Genomic DNA, 13,032 nt, shown 5'->3' with positions numbered 1-13,032 from the left:
CACACATATATATATATATATATATATATATATATATATATATATATGGAAAGAGTAAGTGGTATGCAAAAACTGAAATTCTCCAAAGTTTTAGGTGGGTTCCTAATTTGTTTTCCTTCTTATTACCCTGCTGTTAATAGGGTCAGATCCATACGGTTTGAGTTAGTTCTCACTACATAAACTAATTACAGGAAAGCCAATCTGATTAGATTTGTCACTGTTTATTAAATAATGCAAAGTCTTATCGCTAGCAGGACTTAGCCGTTTTATCTAGAGAATCTCCTCAGGTGAATTGGAACCTGCAGGTGGTTGAAGAAATGCTTCCAGACTTTCCTGATCCATCCACAGCTGTTTGAGAGATGCATAGGAAGTGCTTACCAGAACACCAAAGACCAAGGATGCTGCAAAATGACTTGACACCCCTAAAGCTATATTGGGTTTCTTTATTCACTTTTTTGTAACTTTGCTTGTTATGTTACTATATTGAACTGCCAAAATCTATGGGCTACAAATATGTTTAGAACTTTTCATTAGCTAAAGTATCTGTTTGTGGCTTTTCTCTTGTGTGTCCTCATGGGGATTGTGTGCTGTTTGTATTTATAGTGCCTTCTGTGGTGCAAAGAACTGATCCCCAAGCTAACTCCCACATTTACAGGCAACAGAGAATGGGATCTTGTAGTTGAGGAGAGAGGACCCATATAGGTCTAATTGTGGTACTGTACCATGTGTATGGTTAGCACCACAAAAAAGGAATTATTGAAATTTATGTAGCAGCCTTCATGCCCCCTCCTTGTTTTCAGTCTGGCTTGTCTTCCCTGTCCTTGTTAATCAGTCTTTTGGGGGAGGCTTTCTTGGAGGAGGCCCTGCTGGGGGAGACATCAGCTGGTCTGCTGCATGTAATTTTAATTCTCTTGTCCTACCTGCTATTTAGCATGTAGGCACATGAGCTTTCATCTCAACCCCCCTATCTCTAATTTCATTTCCCTACGAGGCAGCAATCGGGGAGGAGCTGAGATGTAATGGCCTATTCCCTTTTGGAGACGTGTACCTATCAGAATTGTCTTTCTCCTATTGTGAAAGGTTGTCTTTAAAAGCTATCTGGTTTGAATTCCTGGGGTTGATCCTCAGTGATCAGCCACCTAATGTGTTTCTACCTTGGCATTTTTTAACAAACTCCTTTTTAATTCTCTTTCCTGAGTTTTACCTCTTTTATCAGGGTAAAAGGCCTGAACAGAAAAATTTCCTTTTAACACCAGAAACAGGCAGGCTGTAAGAAGATTGTTGTCACCTCCTCTGTCTTTTTCTGCTTTGCCAGGCAGATATTAAAAAGCCATTTCATCTAACATTTGGCCTATGTCCAAGAGAGGGAACCAGAAAAGAATCCCTGGGTTGAAAGCAGGCAATAGTGGCTATAAGCTTCCTCCCTTTGCTAATCTCCTGAGAGAGAGGTCAAGAAATCCAGGTTTAATAGATAGTTAGGTGGCATATGAATAGCTGGCTTGTCTGAGAATTAAGAAGACCTGAGTTCAATTCCTGATTACTAGCTTTGTGACCCTGGGCAAGTCACTTAACCTCTGTTTGCTTCAGTTTCCTCAATTGTAAAATAAGGATAATAATAGCACCTACTTCACAGTTGTGAGGACTGAATGAGCTTGCAAACTTTAAAGAATTACATACATAACAGCTGTTATTATTGTTATTGAAGACCCAGCTGGGTGATTTTAAGAGGAATGCTGATAAATTGATGCATGTCCAGTAGAAGGAGACCAGGGAGGTAAGAATCTGGAAACCGTGTCCTAAAGGGATCAGGGGAAAGAACTGGGAATATTTAGTCTGGAGAAGAGAACACCGTTGTTGGGGTTATTGTTGTTGTTGTCATTGTTGTTGAGTCACTTCAGTAGTGTGCCACTCTTTATTACCCCATTAGGGGTTTTCTTCGCAAAGATGCTGGAGTGGTTTGCCATTTCCTTCTCCAGCTCATTTTACAGATGAGAAACTGAGGCAAACAAGGTTAAGTAACTTGCCCAGGGTCACACAACTAAGCTAATAAATGTCTGAGGTCAGATTTGAAGAAAGGAAGATGAGTCTTCCTGACTCCAGGCCTGGAGCTCTGTGCACTGTGGCACCACCTAGCTGTTCCATTTGGCTATCTATGTGGTATATTGGATCTCCAGTTTGTGTTTCTTCTCCTTAATGTGTTTAGCTGTTTGCAGGATTATTTCAGAGGCTATGGTAGCTAGGTAGGACAGTGGATAGAATTCTGGATCTGGATTAAGGAAGACCTGAGTTCAAATCTAGCCTCAAATACTTGCTAGCTGCTTAACTCCGGACAAGTCACCTAACCTCTGTTTCCCTTAGTTTCTTCAGCTGTAAAACGGGGATAATAATAGCATCTACCTCGAAATGTTATTGTGAAGATCAGATGAGATAATATTTGTAAAAAGCACTTGGCACAGTCCCTGGAACATAGTAGGTTCTATATGAAAGTTAGTTGCTATTAATCTTGTCAAGGACCAGAACTTACTGAAGAAGGGAGAAGGGCATCCTATGGACCCTGACCTTCCAAACCTTGTAAACACTGAGATTTCATATTGTTGCTTGGTCAAGTTCTTTTAGTCCTTTTAATATGGGAGAAATCCTATAAGGCCTCTTTGTAAAATGTGCCTACATGCTCCAATGGGTTATATGTGTATATGTGAGGATGTATGGAAGAAAATCTGTGTGCATGGATATGTACTAGTGTGTGTGCATGAGTGTGTATGTGTATGATGAATGTGAATGTGTGGAGGAATGTTGGTATATGTGGAGGTGAACATGAAAGTGCATGCAACTGTGAGTGCAGATGTGTGAGTGCATGCATAAATGCAATTATGAGAGTATGCAATTCTATGGGAGGAAGGGAAATTGTGTTTGGAGGTTTCTTTGTCTGAAGATGAGTCCTGGAGATCAACCCAGTCCTTCTGATGCCAAGTCTAGTAACACTGAGGTCAAAGCTCAAAGAAGAGACACCTTCTCCCCAACCTAACCTGTCAGCTCCCAAACCCCTTCCCCAAAAAGGAAAACCCCATTTGTCTCATGCCAGTCTGACCAGAAAACTCCTTACAGAAGCATGGTATTGTCAATGAAGGGTTGGGGTACACTTCAGGGAGATCTGAGTTCATATCTTGCCTCTGACGCTTATTAGCTATGTAACTTTAGGCAGGTCTCTCTGATTCAGGTATTCTCAGCTGTAAAATGAAAATGATAAAAGCATCCATCTCACTGGTTTGTGATGAAGTTCAAATGAGATAATGTATGTAAGATGCTTGGCAAACACTAGACCATGTTGTTATTATTTCTTACCTCAACATTGCTACTACTTTTGAACAGGAAGGAGACTCTTCTTTTTAGCCTACAACTGTGACGTACTAGGAAAACAAAACAAAACAAAGAAAATTGCCCTTGGAATCCAAAGACCTGGATTTCATTTCCACCACTGTCATTTGTTATTACATGTCTACTGTAGGGAGCAGCTAGGTGGCACAGTAGATGAATATTGGCCTCCTCACTTGTTTATCCTTCATTCTCAAAGAGGACCATGATATTAGGGAGGTGATGCCATGACATGCAAGTGAATTGGATTTAAGTGAAGGAGGGCTAGGCAAAGTCATCTGGAGCCATCTGGGTCCAGTGGGAAGATATAGATATATATCAGGATGACTGGAGATAGCCCTGGATTCAGTGGGAGACTTTGGCCTTCTTCATTTGGGCTGCAGGTGAATATCCTGAGGAAAGAGGGGAAGTTCCACCATGCAGGAAGGTCGATAGTGGCACCTCCACTTGTTTGTTTTCTTTCATAATATTGCTATGTATTATAGCTTATGTGTACTCAGTTAAGTGGATTTAGTTTTAAATTTAGTGTGAAGTTTCACAAAATGGTCAAATGGCTTCCTTAAAATGATTATTACAAAGAAGCCACAGTTTGGAGAAGAAATAAACAGACAACAGGAAAATGTCAAAATTTCTCTTTTTTTGTCAGGTCTGACAAGAAGTTGGAAAAAAAAAATTGACGTTTTCAAGAAGATCTTTTGAAAAGTATATTTACATCCACTTTCTTTATGATGATCCCCCCCCCTCCTTCAAGTAAAGATTATATCTTAATGTATTAGCTAATGAAAGTGTGAAATCATCATGATGAGCACTTTTTTAAATTTTAATTTTCGGTTCCAAGTTCTCTCCCTCCCTTTCCCTCTCATTGAAAAGGCAAGAGACAAGATACCAATTATAAATACATAGTTAAGCAAAACATTTCCATATTAGCCATGTTGTGAAAGGAAAAGAAAAGCAAGAAAAATAGAGTGGAAAAAAACGCTTCAATCTTTACTCAGAGTACATTGGTTCTATGAGCATGATTTTTAAAAACCAAGTGTTTTTTGTTGCTGAAAACAATGCAAGTATGTCACCTTTAAAAAAAAATCACCTCTCATATCTGCACATTTAAAAAACTTAAAAAAGGGAGCAAAAGGTTTTCAGTATTGTTAAATAAAGGGAGAAAAACATTTAAAATGCTTATTATGCCTTTATTTTATCCTTTTTTAATTTCTATTTTTGTGTATGTTTTATAATGTCTATAATATATTAGTACCATTGTTTATGTGTATAGTTTACAAATAAATTATACACATGTAGCTCCCCTTATGGGGTAATTCCCCAACTCCCACTCTTACTGGCAGGGCAGGGTCCCTAGAGGTCAGACAACTACTTCTCCTCTGTTTGCATAACCATAAGGGGCTGGCATTTCTACTACTGTTGCTCATAAACAATCCTGTGTTCGCCCCAATACTGATCAACCAGTTGAAACCAATTAACTTGAACAGTTGTTAAAAGGAAAATTGTTTATTCAGGCTTTCACTCTGATTAACAAAGCAAAACTCAGGACAAAGAATATTAAAAGGAGTTTTTTAAAACTATGCCAAGGTAGCAACATGTTGGCTGGCTGATCATGGGAGATTAGCAAAGGATTTAAAATGGAGCCAGCTTTTATTGATAACTTTTGTAATGAGATAATTTGGATAATTTGAATAGGTCCAGGTCAGAAAAGGGGCTGGGCCATTGTACCTCAGCACCTCCCCAGTTGCTGGTCCAAGAGGGTTAACAGGTAGGAACTATGTGATGCCTATCAGGTAATACAAAGGCTGAAGACTGGGTGATGCCTCCCCCAAAAAGCCTCCTTCAAAAGAGCCTCCCCCAACACTCATTGAGAAACAGGACTGGGAACAATATTGGTCAGTGAGTCAGCATAACTTTCAACACAGTACATCAAGGACAGTAGTTATAAAACAATCCCCCAAACAGGGAACACACTCTCCCCTTTTACACACTCACATTCACACACACATTATGTAGAATTGTGGCTGAGCATGCATGATTCAAAGAGGGGTGGGACTGAGGGAGCACTACATATGCATTGAGGATATATCCCCGATTTTATTTTATTTTTTTGAAATATTAATTTATTTATTTTTAATTTTCAACATCCACTTCCATAAGATTTTGAGTTCCAAATTTTCTCCTCCTCTCTCCCCTCCTCCCACCCCAAGATGGTGTGCAATCTGATATAGGCTGTACATATACATTCATATTAAACACATTTTCACATTAGTCATGTTGTAAAGAAGAATTAGAATCAATGGGAGGAATCACGAGAAAGAAGAAACAAACAAACAAACAAAAAAGAACAAAGAGTCTGCTTCAATCTGCATTTATACTCCATGCTTCTTATTCTGCAGTTTTTTCCATCATGAGTCTTTTGGAATTGTCTTAGATCCGTGTGATGGGGTATGGGCCCAAGTCAAGACCTTTGCCCCTTACTCCAAAAAGAATTTGGGTCTCATTTGTCTATGAGCCCTAGAAAACCCCACCTTAGACTCTCCTTGAACTCCCACTTGACCCCACTTGATCAAAGAGGTCTCTAGCATTTGCCTGAAGTTATAATCCACTCAACTGGCCTTTCTTTGTGGCTACTTTCTTTATCACCTAAACCCATCACACTCTGTTACCCTTAACCTAGCCCAGCCCTTCATTGTCTGTTACCTCAGGATGGCCCCAGCTACTTTCTACCCTTGATCCTATCTATTAACCTCCAGTCATCCCAGTCTACTGGCCACTCCCATCAAGATACCTCTTCTCCCAGACCCCTCCTCCAGTCACCCCAAATGACTTGGCCACTTCTAGATTTCTCCTATGTGGGACAGAGACCACTACTCAAATTCAAAACAAAGACTTGGATACCTTGAAAGCAGAAAGGAGTTTAGCTTTCTCATCAGAAAGGGTACCCGCCCCTGATTGCCCTAATGGTGCTGGCCAGGGAGTATGAGTACAAGTTGGTTACAGAAAGCAAGGCTTATTTATACCCTAACACAAATTCCTCCTCCCTAAACCCCTTTCCCTTCTCCCATTGGCTGGGCTTCAGGGGGCACAATCTATTCATGGAAATTTTCCCCAGCAACAGAGAACAAAGGCAATTATAAAAGTTTGCCAGGAGACAAGAAAAGGCAGGAAGTTTTGCAGTTTAGGTTGGGGGTAGGGCATATCTGCTACATGCTTAAAAATAGGGTCCAAGCAGGGGGTTTTGACAAGGTCTGAAGTAAGTGTGTTTCAACCACACAATTAGAAGGCCATCTACAACAGGTGCCTCCAATTTCTCTCCTCCCACTCTCTTCTTAACCTCTTACTATCTGGCTTCTGATGTTATCACTTAACTGAGACATATATCTCCATAGGACCAGTGATCTCCTAATTGCTGCCCTTTGTGAGAACTATTAACAAGAACTATTAACCCTTTGAGGAGGCTTCACTTCTGAGAGATCATCTCGCACACTCTCACAATCTTTCTGTTTATAAGATTCATCTTGGCCACCATTAAAGTGCTGAGATTTACTATAGCCCACTTGTCAATACGAACATCACAAATGTTTAGATTCCTTGATCTGACCAATATGGTGGATCTTTAATAAACCCTGTCTTTGGCTGAAAGAAGACTTGGGTCAAATTTATTTAGGCAGGACCCGGGTGTTGCTCTTTTGGGGTCCCAGAACCCCTAAACCTCAACATATGGTTGCCTGAGCCTCGACATTTGGATTGCTAAGAAGAGGTAAGTCTATCAAAGTTAGTCATCACATAATATATATATATATATTTTTTACTATTACAGTTGTGTAATTAAAAAAAAAGTTTAAAGACTGCCAGTTTGGAGGACAAGAAACTACTTTGAATAAGGAATATCTTTCTACAAACTCTCTATAGATAAGCAAGTTGCAAGTATTCAGCATAGCTATGACTCCAGCCTTATCTGATTCAGGAAATAAATCTTCTGAGATCCTTTATTTTAGTGTTTGTCTGGCTACTCCCCTAAAATCAAATTATCTCATTATAGGGTTTTCTATTTAGTCCTTTAAGCTGTCTGGTTTCTTCTCCTAATTCCCCCTTGTCAGCCTAACCAGGGGTGGGGTCCATGGAATCATTAAGAGTTGGACTCAGCTGAACAACTGGGCAACAACCTCTGACTTAAGATCTCCTTCTCCTGTTCTACACTGCCTCTATTTATTACCATTTCCCTCCTCCAACACTGTCTCTTCTTCTTTTTTCATTCAATGGGGGGGTTAAGAATACCATCAGAAGTCATAGAACTGGCACCTATTTTATGTAGGCCTGGTTAGTTTCACTTTAAAGGGGCTGAAAGGCTGTCTTTGGGATTTGAGACTAGGACTGAAGTAATTGGTTTAGGCTTACATGCTGCCCGAGGCATGAAAAGTCCAGCCTCTTGAGAGCTTTCCTCTGGTTGTTGTTCAGTTGTGTCCAACTCTTCGTGACTCCATTTGGGGTTTTCCTGGCAAGGATACTGCAGTGGTTTGCCAGTTCCTTCACTAGCTCATTTTACAGATGAGGAAACTGAGGAAAACAGGGTTAAGTGACTTGCTCAGAGTCACACAGCTAGTAGGTGCATAGGCCAGATTTGAACTGGTTGTTTAGAAAAATTTCCATTGTTCCACCAAGATGCCTTTCTGACCCAGCATGGTCAATGACAGGAGTACCATTTTATCTGAATTAATAATCAGGAATTTTTAATTTCATGTTTGAAATTGAACATGTTTAAACTCATGTTCAGAATTGGCATGTAACAAAATGCAATAAAAATGAGTTTAAGTAAAATCATTGAATTGATCTGAGTTAGGACTGACCACTGATACGCAGTTGACCATCTAAATCTAAAGGCACAATTTTGAATAGCTTAAGGATGCTTAGAAACTTACTTATACTTCTGGGTTGGCAAAAGAAGCTTCCTATTGGATGGAGATGACCCTCACAGGGGAAAGACTGACTTCACAGAAAGACAGTGCATACCATTGGACTAGGTGGGGCAGAAAGCATTTTTCTTGAGGATGATGGGAGGAAAACCCCGTATCACCTTCTTAGATGTTAAAAAAAATGGGAGAAAGATTCAATTATTAACCACAGGGTATTCTCACCCATCTATTTCTCTTTTCCGTACTGTGCCCCTGGCTGCCTCTGAATTGTTCAGAACACTGATCCCAGAGGACAGAGAAGGCATTGCAGTCTTCTCTGTTCTGTGATGCATAATATATTCTAGGTCATTTTTGTATCACCTTTAATCCATTTCTAATTCAGATCTGGGTTCTCCTCCCCAACTATGCAAAGTGAGAACTGAAGCAGAAAAAGACACTTGTTCTAAAGAAAGCAACAGTGGATGCATGCACCCTCTGAGGCAGGATGGAGAGAGGAAGATCTTTTGTTCCAAGGCACTTGAGAAGCAGTGTGTTGTAAGGGAGCTCAGTTTCCTCACTTGTAAAGTGAACATTATTGTTATAATACCTCTAGTCACCAGGTTGTTGTGAGGATTGAATGAAATAATGTATGTAAACTTTAAAGTGACAGAGCATTTATTAAGTGCTTACTGTGTGCCAAGCAGTATGTATTGGGGACACAAATACAAGTGAGCAAGATAGTTCTTGACTCTCAAGGAGCTTATTTTCTAATGTGCAGAAGACAACACATAAAAGGAAGCTAGAAAGGAGAGGGGCCAGCTAGCTAGGTGGTGCAGTAGATAGAGCTCTGGGTATGGAGTCAGGAAGTTGCTGTTGTTGTTCAGTTGTGTCTGACTCTTTCTTGGCAAGGATATTTGGCAAGCGATTTGCCAAATCACTTAAATAAATGGCAAGTGATTTGCCATTTCCTTCTCCAGCTCATTTTATAGATGAGGAAACTGAGGCAAACCAGGTTAAATGACTTGCCCAGAGTCACACAGTTGGTAAGTGTCTGAGGTCAGATTTGAACTCAGATCTTTTTACTCTAGGGCTGACGCTCTGTCTACTGAGTCTAGTTTCCCCCATTACATGCTTCCCATTCCCCACTTCAGAAGTCTTTCTGCTTTTACACCCTGCTCATCCCCAATCATCCTTATCCTCCAGTCTTTCCTGATCCTTGTCATAAGCCAAAGGTTGTCCTAGCTTTTCTCCCTGGTCCCTTCCCTCAATGTCCCTTGCTCCCCTCAGTCCAGGGTGGCCCTGATTGCCATTGATGCTGATAGTGGCTGACGGAGCGTGTCTTGGGTCCTCACTTCATCATTCAGAATTCCTTGACTTCTGACAATCAGGACTCTCCTCAGATGTCACAATGGAACAAGAGGGCTTGGAACAAAACTTTGGAAAACCTGGAATTTTGGTCCTAGCTTTGCCATGTACTTATCACTTGTGTAACCTTGACCGAGTCCCACTTCTCTCTGTAACTCTGTTTCCTCCTGTATAAAATGAGTGAATTGGATGAAATGATTGCTAAAGTCCCTCCAGCTTATTAGAACGTCTGAGGATTCTAACAATTCACAGAATTTTTTTTTGTCTTTAAAATTTCTTTTGTAGCTGCTGTTTGGGACTTTCCAGGAGTTTCTGCTTTGAGCAAATGAGATAATAGTTGTAAAACACTTAGCCTGGCACACAGCAGGTACTTAATAAATGCTTATTTCTTTTTTTCCTTTCCTAAGCAAGCTGTACCCTTTGTTCAATTAGTGGTGAGGCAGGTTGTGTAGAGGGTATTTTTTTTCTTGGACATTTGTTCTTCTGGCTTTACTTGCCACTTTGTGATTTATGTTCACAGCCAACAGCACTGAGTGGCTTTGTGATTTGCTCAAGGAATTTGAGGGAGCAAGGTCTGATGGGAACCTTTTCAAGGAGGTTTCAGAGACTGGATAAGAGAATTAGAAATATAGTGGAGGTTAAGCTCTTGCTATATAATGGCAATAGCCCAGGCAAGAGGGAATGGAGGGAAAGAAAGAAGCATTTATTAATCACCTACTGTATACCAAGCACTGTGCTAAGAGTTTTACAAATATCTCATTTGATCCTCAAAACCACCCTAAGAGTTAGGTGCTATTGTTATCCCCATTTCACAATTGAAGAAATTGAGGTAGACAGAGGTTAAATGACTTACTTGGGCTGAATATTCCTCAACCATAGGTCTGACTATGTTAGTCCTCTATTCAATAAATAGCCATGACTTTCTCTTGTTTTTAAGATAAAGTATAAACCTCTCTTTTTGCAACTTATCTCCAACCAATCTTTCCATCCTCATTATGAATTACTCTTCTTCTTGCTTTCTAGGGGCCATTCAAACTGGCTTCTGTTTTCCTGGCACATAGGACTCCATTTCCTGTTACCTTTTGCTCTAACCATCTCCAGTCTGAAATGCACACCATCTTCCTCTCTCCCTCATAGAATCTCTCACTTCTTTCAACACACAACTCAGTCCTTGTGTTTCATAAGAAATCTTTCTTGATCCCCACAACTGTGAATTCCTTCCCTCCCTATCTTTAATATATTTTTGAATTTATTGTGTATATACTAATATAAGTACATGTTTTCTCCCCCTATAGAATTTAAACTCCTTGAGAATAGGTATTCTTTTTATTCATCCATCCATCCATCCATCCATCCAACCATCCATCTATCCATCTATCTATTCATTCATTCATTTGTTTGTTTATTCATCTATCTGTCTATCTATTAATTTGTTTATCCATCCATCCATCCATCCATCTATCCATCCATCTATTCATTCATTCATTTGTTTGTTTATTCATCTATCTGTCTATATATTAATTTGTTTATTCATCAATCCATCCATCTATCTATCCATTCATTCATTCATTTATTTTTTATTCATCTATCTGTCTGTCTATTAATTCACTATTACTTCATTTATTTATTTGTCCATCTAACCATCCATCCATCTATCCATCATCTATCTATCTATCTATCTATCTGTTGTTAGTCTTTGTATCCTCAGTGCCTAACACAATGTTTGGCACACAGCAGATACTTAATAAATGCTGGTTGTTTGATTCATTGAGAGTGGGGAATTATCCTATGTCCTGGCTCTTTTAAGAGATTCCCAGAGAATGTAGCAAAAATCACAATTGTTATGTAAGCCATTCCTCTCTTACTACCAGTGGTGTGTTGGTGACTAACAACTGGCTTCTCCCCACAAATATGCACAGAACACATTTTTAAGTTTAATCTGCCTTCTTAACATTTTCTCCATCACTTTCTTAAGTTTAGATCATTGACAAAATAAGAAGTCAAGCCTTGATTTAGCCTTTACCCATTCCTGAGATATAAATGCTCATGCTGAAAATTTAACAACTGACACTGGTCCCAGCTGGCTCCATTCATACTCCTGCTTTACTGCCTGTGTGACCCTGGGCAAATTATTTCATCTCCCTGAGGCTTGGTTTTCTCATCAGTAAAATGAAAGGATTGTTCCATAGTTGGTTTCTTGAAGTCCCTTCTAGCTCCTAATTTTTGACTCTGTGGTCTCTTACTCTTGAAAACCCGAGCAAACTCACCCTGTCCTAGGGCCAAGGGTGTTGAGTTGAGGGAAAAACTGGCAGTGTATTTTGACTGGAATACCCATTGTATAAAGGGGAGTAATATGAACTACAAGTGGTGGACAAAGTCTTAGATACTCTCTATATACTAGCTTCCAGATACTGTGGAAAGGTAGTTAGAAATTAGACTATGGAGGGACTTAAATATCAGGTGCCAGAGCTTATATTTTATCCTAGAGAGAATAGGGAGCCATTGAAGATTTTTGAGCAAGGGGAGTGATATGGTCAGACCTATGTTTTAAGAATATTAATTTAGTGGCTGTGTAGAGGACAGATTAGAGAGAGGGGAGACGCTGATAACTGGAGACCAATTAGGAAGGTATATAATGGCAATAGTCTAGGCAAGAGGGAACAGAGGTGAGGGAAGAAGCATTTATTAACTACCTACTATATATCAGCACTATGCTAAGAGCTTTACAAATATCTCATTTGATCCTTCCAACAACTATTGGAGTTATGTGCTATTGTTATCCCCACTTTAGAGTTGAAGAAACTGAGATAGACAGAGGGTCATACAGCTGGGAAATGTCTGAGGCTAGCTTTGAACTCAAGGACTTTCTGACTGCAAGCCCAGTGCTTCATATCCATGGTACCATCTAGCTGCCCCAGAGGTGAGGAGATATTGAACTATGGTAATGGAGATGAATGGTATGGAATGGTAGTTGTTTGGGAATGGGGAAAAGGGGATAGATATAAGAGATGCTTCAGAGGTAGAATAGACAAGATTTCACAAATGATTGAATGAATGGTGGTGAGATGAAAGGATCAATGATATCTCCAATGTTACACATCTGGGCAAAAGGAAGGATGATTGTACCCTCAATAGGAATAGGGACCTTGGGAGGAGGGGTGGGTATTAAGGAGAAGATAATGAGTTCTCTTTTGTACATGTTGAGTATAAGATTCCCATGGGAGAGGGAGTCAATGATGATGACAAGGAGGAGGAGAGAGAGATAGAGACACATAGACAGAGACACAGAGACTGGTGGAGCAAGAGGGGTAGAGGAGGCAGAGAGAGAGACACATGGAGAAAGAGAGAGAGAGAGAGAGAGAGAGAGAGAGAGAGAGAGAGAGAGAGAGAGAGAGGGAGAGAG

This window comes from Vombatus ursinus, unplaced genomic scaffold, assembly GCF_900497805.2.
Source record: "Vombatus ursinus unplaced genomic scaffold, bare-nosed wombat genome assembly UNPS02014811.1, whole genome shotgun sequence".
Classification (NCBI taxonomy): Eukaryota; Metazoa; Chordata; class Mammalia; order Diprotodontia; family Vombatidae; genus Vombatus; species Vombatus ursinus.
The sequence above is the reverse complement of the archived record's forward strand: the minus strand, read 5'-3'. Positions refer to the sequence as shown.